Source organism: Leiobunum rupestre, chromosome 7, assembly GCF_980474605.1.
Source record: "Leiobunum rupestre chromosome 7, qqLeiRupe1.1.hap1, whole genome shotgun sequence".
Classification (NCBI taxonomy): Eukaryota; Metazoa; Arthropoda; class Arachnida; order Opiliones; family Sclerosomatidae; genus Leiobunum; species Leiobunum rupestre.
In genome coordinates, this window is record NC_143390.1 from 10,659,795 (window position 1) to 10,666,411 (window position 6,617).

Sequence of the window (6,617 nt, forward strand, 5' to 3'; positions counted from 1 at the left end):
AAGAGTCGATTTAGGGTCGAGCTTTGGTCGAAAAGTCGCTTTTGGGTCCTGGTCCCAATTGTTTTGAGATATTTCCGCGTAAGTACGTTTTTGGTCGCTTTTAAAGTCGGTATGGCGACCAAACATTTTGGACCACTTGTCGACCCAAATAATAATTAGAGTCCGAACGCCGACCTTACATGGTAATAGTTGTCGTGGCTTGTAAAAGACATGACACATTTATAGCCCAACCAACGGCCGACTTACATCTGCATTTTATTTGCCAATAAATCGCGCGCAAAACTGTGAAACTTAAACTTTGCGATTTAATAAAACATATTGAAATATTTTTTAAATAACTTCTTTTCTGTACTCCATTTTTTCGAAAAATATCATATATTCAATCCGGAAATGTTTTTAAATTTCTCTCAACTCGAGTAGGTTACATTCGTATAAATTAAATATGTTAGGGTTAGATATTATTAATGGAGATTTATTGGTTACTTTTTCTAAACCCCAAAAAAATATAAAATTCCATGTCCTAGATTCGAGAGCTTTCCGATTGACGGAAACAAATTCATTGTTTCACTCCCGTTCATGGGACTACACCAACTGTATATAAACGACTTTACGTGGTCATTTTTCAGTCAGTTAAAATATCAAAAAGGAAGTCGGCCAGACGCCGTTAGGCAGTCGTTCTAGCGCCATTTGGTAGTCGGTCTAGCGCCATTTGGTAGTCGGTCTAGCGCCATTTGGCAGTCTGTCTAGCGCCATTTGGCAGTCTGTCTAGCGCCATTTGGCAGTCGGTCTAGCGCCATTTGGCAGTCTGTCTAGCGCCATTTGGCAGTCTGTCTAGCGCCATTTGGCAGTCGGTCTAGCGCCATTTGGCAGTCTGTCTAGCGCCATTTGGCAGTCTGTCTAGCGCCATTTGGCAGTCTGTCTAGCGCCATTTGGCAGTCGGTCTAGAGCCATTTGGTAGTCGGTCTAGCGCCATTTGGTAGTCGGTCTAGAGCCATTTGGTAGTCGGTCTAGCGCCATTTGGTAGTCGGTCTAGCGCCATTAGGCAGTGTGTCAGAATTTATAGCCCGGTGTACCTAGTAACAAAGACCATACCACCGGAGGCCTATCATCACTATAGTGCCCTACGCCAGCGTCCCCCTAGCCCGGACAGGTGACAAATCCAGCATGGGTAGCAGAACCCTACTACTGATGGTCGCACCTTAGACGCAAGCCACTCAACCCAGCAGAAGGTGCAGCAATGGGTGGACCAATCCCCACTGCGCACACAGCAGTGGGATTAAGAGTGGATGCTGTAGCAACTCCAGCCGACACCCTACCTACGTAGGTAAGGAGTCGAACCCTTTGGAGAGAGCTCCTAAAGGGGAACGACGTTTGGCAGTCGATCTAGCGCCATTTGGCAGTCGGTTTAGCGCCATTTGGCAGTCGGTTTAGCGCCATTTGGCAGTCGGTTTAGCGCCATTTGGCAGTCGGTTTAGCGCCATTTGGCAGTCGGTTTAGCGCCATTTGGTAGTCGGTTTAGGGTCAAACATTCAAAGAACCAATGATATACCGGATTGATTTGATTATCTTATAGTTTTAGAACGGTTCGTAGGAAATATGCAAATCTGAGAAGTCTTTTGATTTACCTGTGCAAATTTTTCCTAAGAAAGAAAACTTAAAATAAGAATAATATATTTCTTAATTTTTTATTTATATAAACAAGATAGAATTTGCCTTAGAATACCTAGGCTACTATCTTTATAATAATTTTATTTATATCTAAATAAACCTTTTTGATTTTCCTTTAGAATAATTGAATATATTTTTAAAATTTAATCATTATTTATTAATATTGTTTTTTAAATAAAGTGAAACTAACCAAATAAATAGACTATATTTTACAATCCAATAACTTTTCAATTTGTTTTAAGCCGTATATACAACGTTTCGGAGAAAACCCAAACAACCTTTTTAATCCGACTTAGTTCGCAGTAAAAAGAATACAGTGTGTTTCTCGAGTGGAAATGAGATTCCAGACACCGAATCGAGGGCAATTTTACTATTATAAATAACCGGCGAAATATTGCAGACAGGATTATGGAAAACGGTATTTTTCTTTAAAACAGATTTTATTTAAAAAAAAAAGAGATATATAGGCGGTTGAAAGGAACAGAAACCAACTCTCAGGGACCGAACCGATATCAAAAACTATAAATTTAAAACCCAAGAACTAAAAAAACGGGACTTTTCCGAGGTGCATACATTTTTAGCTACTAACCTCCTGTTATACGCCGAGGTTTTTTTTTATCACGCCAAAGATTTATAATCCAATTTCTCATGGTTTTATTTCACAGGGTGAGGAGCTAGTGGGGTTTGTACTTGTTTATGGTCTATTAAAACTTCCTACGCGGTATAGTTGAGTGATTCAACCCTAATAGAAAAGTTAGTGCTTTAAATCCCTAAAGACGGAGATATAATACGTGTATTTTAGGTGTACGAACGTATTTAGGTAACCGAGAACGTGTTATTCTACCAGTTTACAGAAACGAGAAGCGTTACTTACGCCAGACTTAAAAATAATTTGAATTTAAATAGTAACGCCATCTGTCGGGAGCTGGTTTTAAAATTGAATCGTTAAATTAAACTTATAAAATTTGATCGAACTAATTTTATTTTCCCCCCTAACTATTAATCGAGGGGTTAGTCACTCCGCGAACTCGGTGTACACTGTCGTACCTCTGACTGTGCTAATAAGAGTTCGTGAACTCTTTAAAATCCGTACCTTTAACAGTACTAAGTACGCGAACTCGGTGTACAGGTCATCCGAGAGTGACTTACCCCTCGCTATTTAATAGACGTTTTTAGAAAACGTTCTTAGATACTAGATGGCGCGATAAAATTTCCAAAATTGACATGTCCATTTGAAGGAGCTAGTAGAGGTTAACGGGAATACTGAGTGTAGGGAGCTGTTGGCTCGCCTGGCATGAAGGGCTTGCTACCACCCTCCTACGCAATGTAACCCGGTCACCTGTTTAAGGCCTAAGGTGGTGCCTTGGGTATTAGCCTAGCTGATTATTATTATTATTATTAGATTTCAGTAAACTAAATAGGTTATAGGTGAAACGTAAACACAAAAAACCTTCCCCTGGTAATAGTTAATTAATTGAATTAAGCTCTAAGTTAAAAGCGAAAAAGTTAGATGAGACCTTTTTTAGGGGAAACTAAGCTTTATTAGGCGCTTCGGCCTATAGGCTTTCTGGGCGAATACAAAACTTAAGACTAACGACCAAAACGAAGGTGGTTTCAGTCTTTTTATAAAAGTTAATCGATCTAAAATCGAGAGTGAAATTTTACTTTTACCTAATTAATTAAAGTTGTTTTGTCGAAAGATAAAGAAAACGTTCTTACGACAGAAACTAGATGGCGTGATACAATTGGATGAAATTTTGAGTCTCCGTTTGCAGGAGCAGCATTGAGTAACCCAATGTTACAAAAATTTTAAATTGTGGTTATTTTACCCAATTTAAGCTGAAAATAAAGTAATAATAAAAAATAATAATAATAATAATAATAATCAGCTAGGCTAATACCCAATTCACCACCTTAAGCCTGAGTCATCGAGCGACTTTTAAAGCCTTTAATTCCGGTAGCCGGGTTACAATGCGTATAATAATAATCAGCTAGGCGAATACCTAAGGCGCCATGCCACCATCTTAAGTCTAAGTCATCGAGCGAACTTTAATGCCATTAATTCAGGTAGCCCGCGTAGGAGGGTGGTGGTAAGCCCTTCATGACACGCGAGCCAACAGCTCCTTACAGTTACTATTACAGGTAATTATTATAAATTTAATTTAAAATTCCTATAGAGTGCGGGCTGATCACTTGTGGTAAGCGATGTAAAATGACTGTAATAATTACGGTAATCACTCCTTGGTCGCCTTAACACACTATATCAACTCGGTTGATAATTCGTAATAATTCTGTAATCGATCCTTAATCGATCAATGATCGATGAACGCGAGTAACCCCAGAGTTAGGTGTTGAGTCAGATTAGCTTGGAGTACTTCAAATTGTACACAATATGTTGGACGTTTGACCCGTATGGTCCTAGTCTCGATAGTCCAATGGTAGCACTTGGTGTTGGGACGGAAATACAACGGTCTTGGGTTCGATTCCAGGCCATTTTGATGAAGTTTTATTATGGGAATTAATAATTATTCGAAGTTAAATCCTTGATTAAGAAATTTATTTCTTGATAGTGAAATTTGATTCATTTAGCTACCTGATCCACTTACAATGTTAGATCCGTGTGAATAGGTAATTTGCTAGTTATAGTTTTGTCAAGGATATATATATATATATATATATAAGATCATAAACCTATCAAGGCCCCTAAGTTTGAATTGGGCACAATGGCCCATGTATTCGGCACTAGACCGGCGTGGAAGAAATCAAAATCAGGATCTACGCTACCTGGCGGAGAAGAAGAGCAAATCCTGCCAATCCCCTGCACCCCTGCCATCTACGAAGCAGTTTCCGGTAGCCCGCACTGGGGGATTTGTGCGTAAGTTTCGGTTTTTCACCACCAGATGGATTCATATACCCAGTTTGACCAGTCATTAGCCTAACGTGAAAATCCCATTCGTTTCAAACTTGGTAGTCTTATGATAAGACACAGATAGGTTTTATTCACACTAAAATCAACTTACTTATTTATGTAAATGTATAGAATATTACTCTTTAATTTCCATTGAAATAAATACTATTTAAATTTAAATTAAAATTAATACTATTTAAATTAAAATTAAAATTAATACTATTTAAATTAAAATTAAAATTATTACTATTTAAATTAAAATTGAAATTATTACTTTTTAAATTAATATTCATACTTCTTAAATTAAAATTAATACTTTTTAAATTAAAATTAATATATTTTGAATTAAAATTAATAATTTTTAAATTAAAATTAATATTTCTTAAATTAAAATTAATACTTTTTAAATTAAAATTAATATTTTTTAAATTAAAATTAATACGTTTTAAATTAAAATTAATACTTTTTAAATTAAAATTAATACGTTTTAAATTAAAATTAATACTTTTTAAATTAAAATTAAAATTAATAGTATTTAAATTACAGTTGAAATTAATATTGTTTAAATAAAATAATTTCGCCTTTAATGTTATTTAAATAAAATAATTTCGCCTTTAATGTTATTTAAATAAAATAATTTCGCCTTTAATGTTATTTAAATAAAATTATTTCGCTTTTAATGTCATTTAAATGAAATAATTTCGCTTTTAATGTTATTTAAACATAATAATTTCACTTTTAATGTTATTTAAATAAAATAATTTCGCTTTTAATGTTATTTAAATAAAATAATTTCGCTTCTATGTTATTTAAATGAAATAATTTCACTTTTAATGTTATTTAAATAAAATAATTTCGCTTTTAATGTCATTTAAATGAAATAATTTCGCTTTTAATGTTATTTAAACATAATAATTTCACTTTTAATGTTATTTAAATAAAATAATTTCGCTTTTAATGTTATTTAAATAAAATAATTTCGCTTCTAATGTTATTTAAATGAAATAATTTCGCTTTTAATGTTATTTAAATAAAATAATTTCGCTTTCAATGTTATTTAAATAAAATAATTTAGCTTTTAATAATAAAATAATAATAACAATAATAATAATAATAATATTAATATACCATCCCCTCTAATCGAAAAGAACTTACAACTTTAAAAAAAAAGTAAACCAACTTACTGAAAACGGTGGCAAGCGAGCCGAAGTACAACTTGAATTAGTCCAAAACAGAAAACTTTTAAATTTAAACAGATGTCCCGGAGCGGAATGGCCAAAACCGTCTTTCGTTTTAATCCAACATTTAAAATTCCGGCGTGTTCCGCGGGAGAAAGAATTCGACTTTGAAGGGAGAACTGGGGACTTTTATCACGAAGAATTTATGACGTTTTACTCGTATTTCGGGCGAGCTGTCCGGCCAACAAGCGTCTGCTTCGCCATCCGTGAGCAAAGTTCTCCGCCGACAACGCGTCCGCGGCTCCAAATGTAACTCCGCAGAAGGAGAAAGAGAGCTCAAAGTTTCATCCAGACGCCTCCGCGAAACGCGCTCGACGCGACTCCCAGCGGGGAACGGCGCAAACGGCGCGTGCAACGTACAACGACGCTATCTTTTAGTCAGCGTCGGTGGTGCTAAATACGTAATTAGGCCGGTACAGTTTTCCGAGGCGGATGAAAGTAGCGGCTGCCAATATTTTATCAGGTACGTATTCTCCGGGGAAGGGATCAGCTCGCTTTTATTCGCTACTCTCGGAGGAGTTGTAAAAGTCGAAGCCGTGACGACGAGGATGGCGCAGCCGCCTGGTGGCGGTTGAAAAGCTTTGACAGGTCCGATTAGTCACTGGCAAACCGCTTGTAAATCTCCTTTGTCATATTGTCTCGTGGAAAATCTGATGGGCCTCGCGATGATATCAACAGCAAACTCCTCTTCGCCTTAATTCGCCGAAGCCTTTCGCAAAGTGCTGCCAGTCATTTCGCGGCCAAAAACGCCCGCTTTGAAACGACGATGTAAATCTCGCCATTCGAATAATTTCTCGAACAAA

General features: G+C 36.2%; 1 protein-coding gene across 7 annotated transcripts in view; it reads right to left on the reverse strand.

The window, feature by feature from the left end:
- The window catches only part of LOC149934416 (dopamine receptor 2-like), an 87,231-nt gene extending 81,173 nt beyond the window's left edge, over positions 1-6,058 (reverse strand). For all 7 annotated transcript variants that reach the window (XM_090153158.1, XM_090153153.1, XM_090153152.1 and 4 more), the window contains exon 1: positions 5,761-6,058. The gene's annotated coding sequence lies outside the window, so the exon portion shown is untranslated. The remainder of the gene's footprint in view (positions 1-5,760) is intronic.
- Between the last annotated feature and the right edge of the window lie 559 nt (positions 6,059-6,617).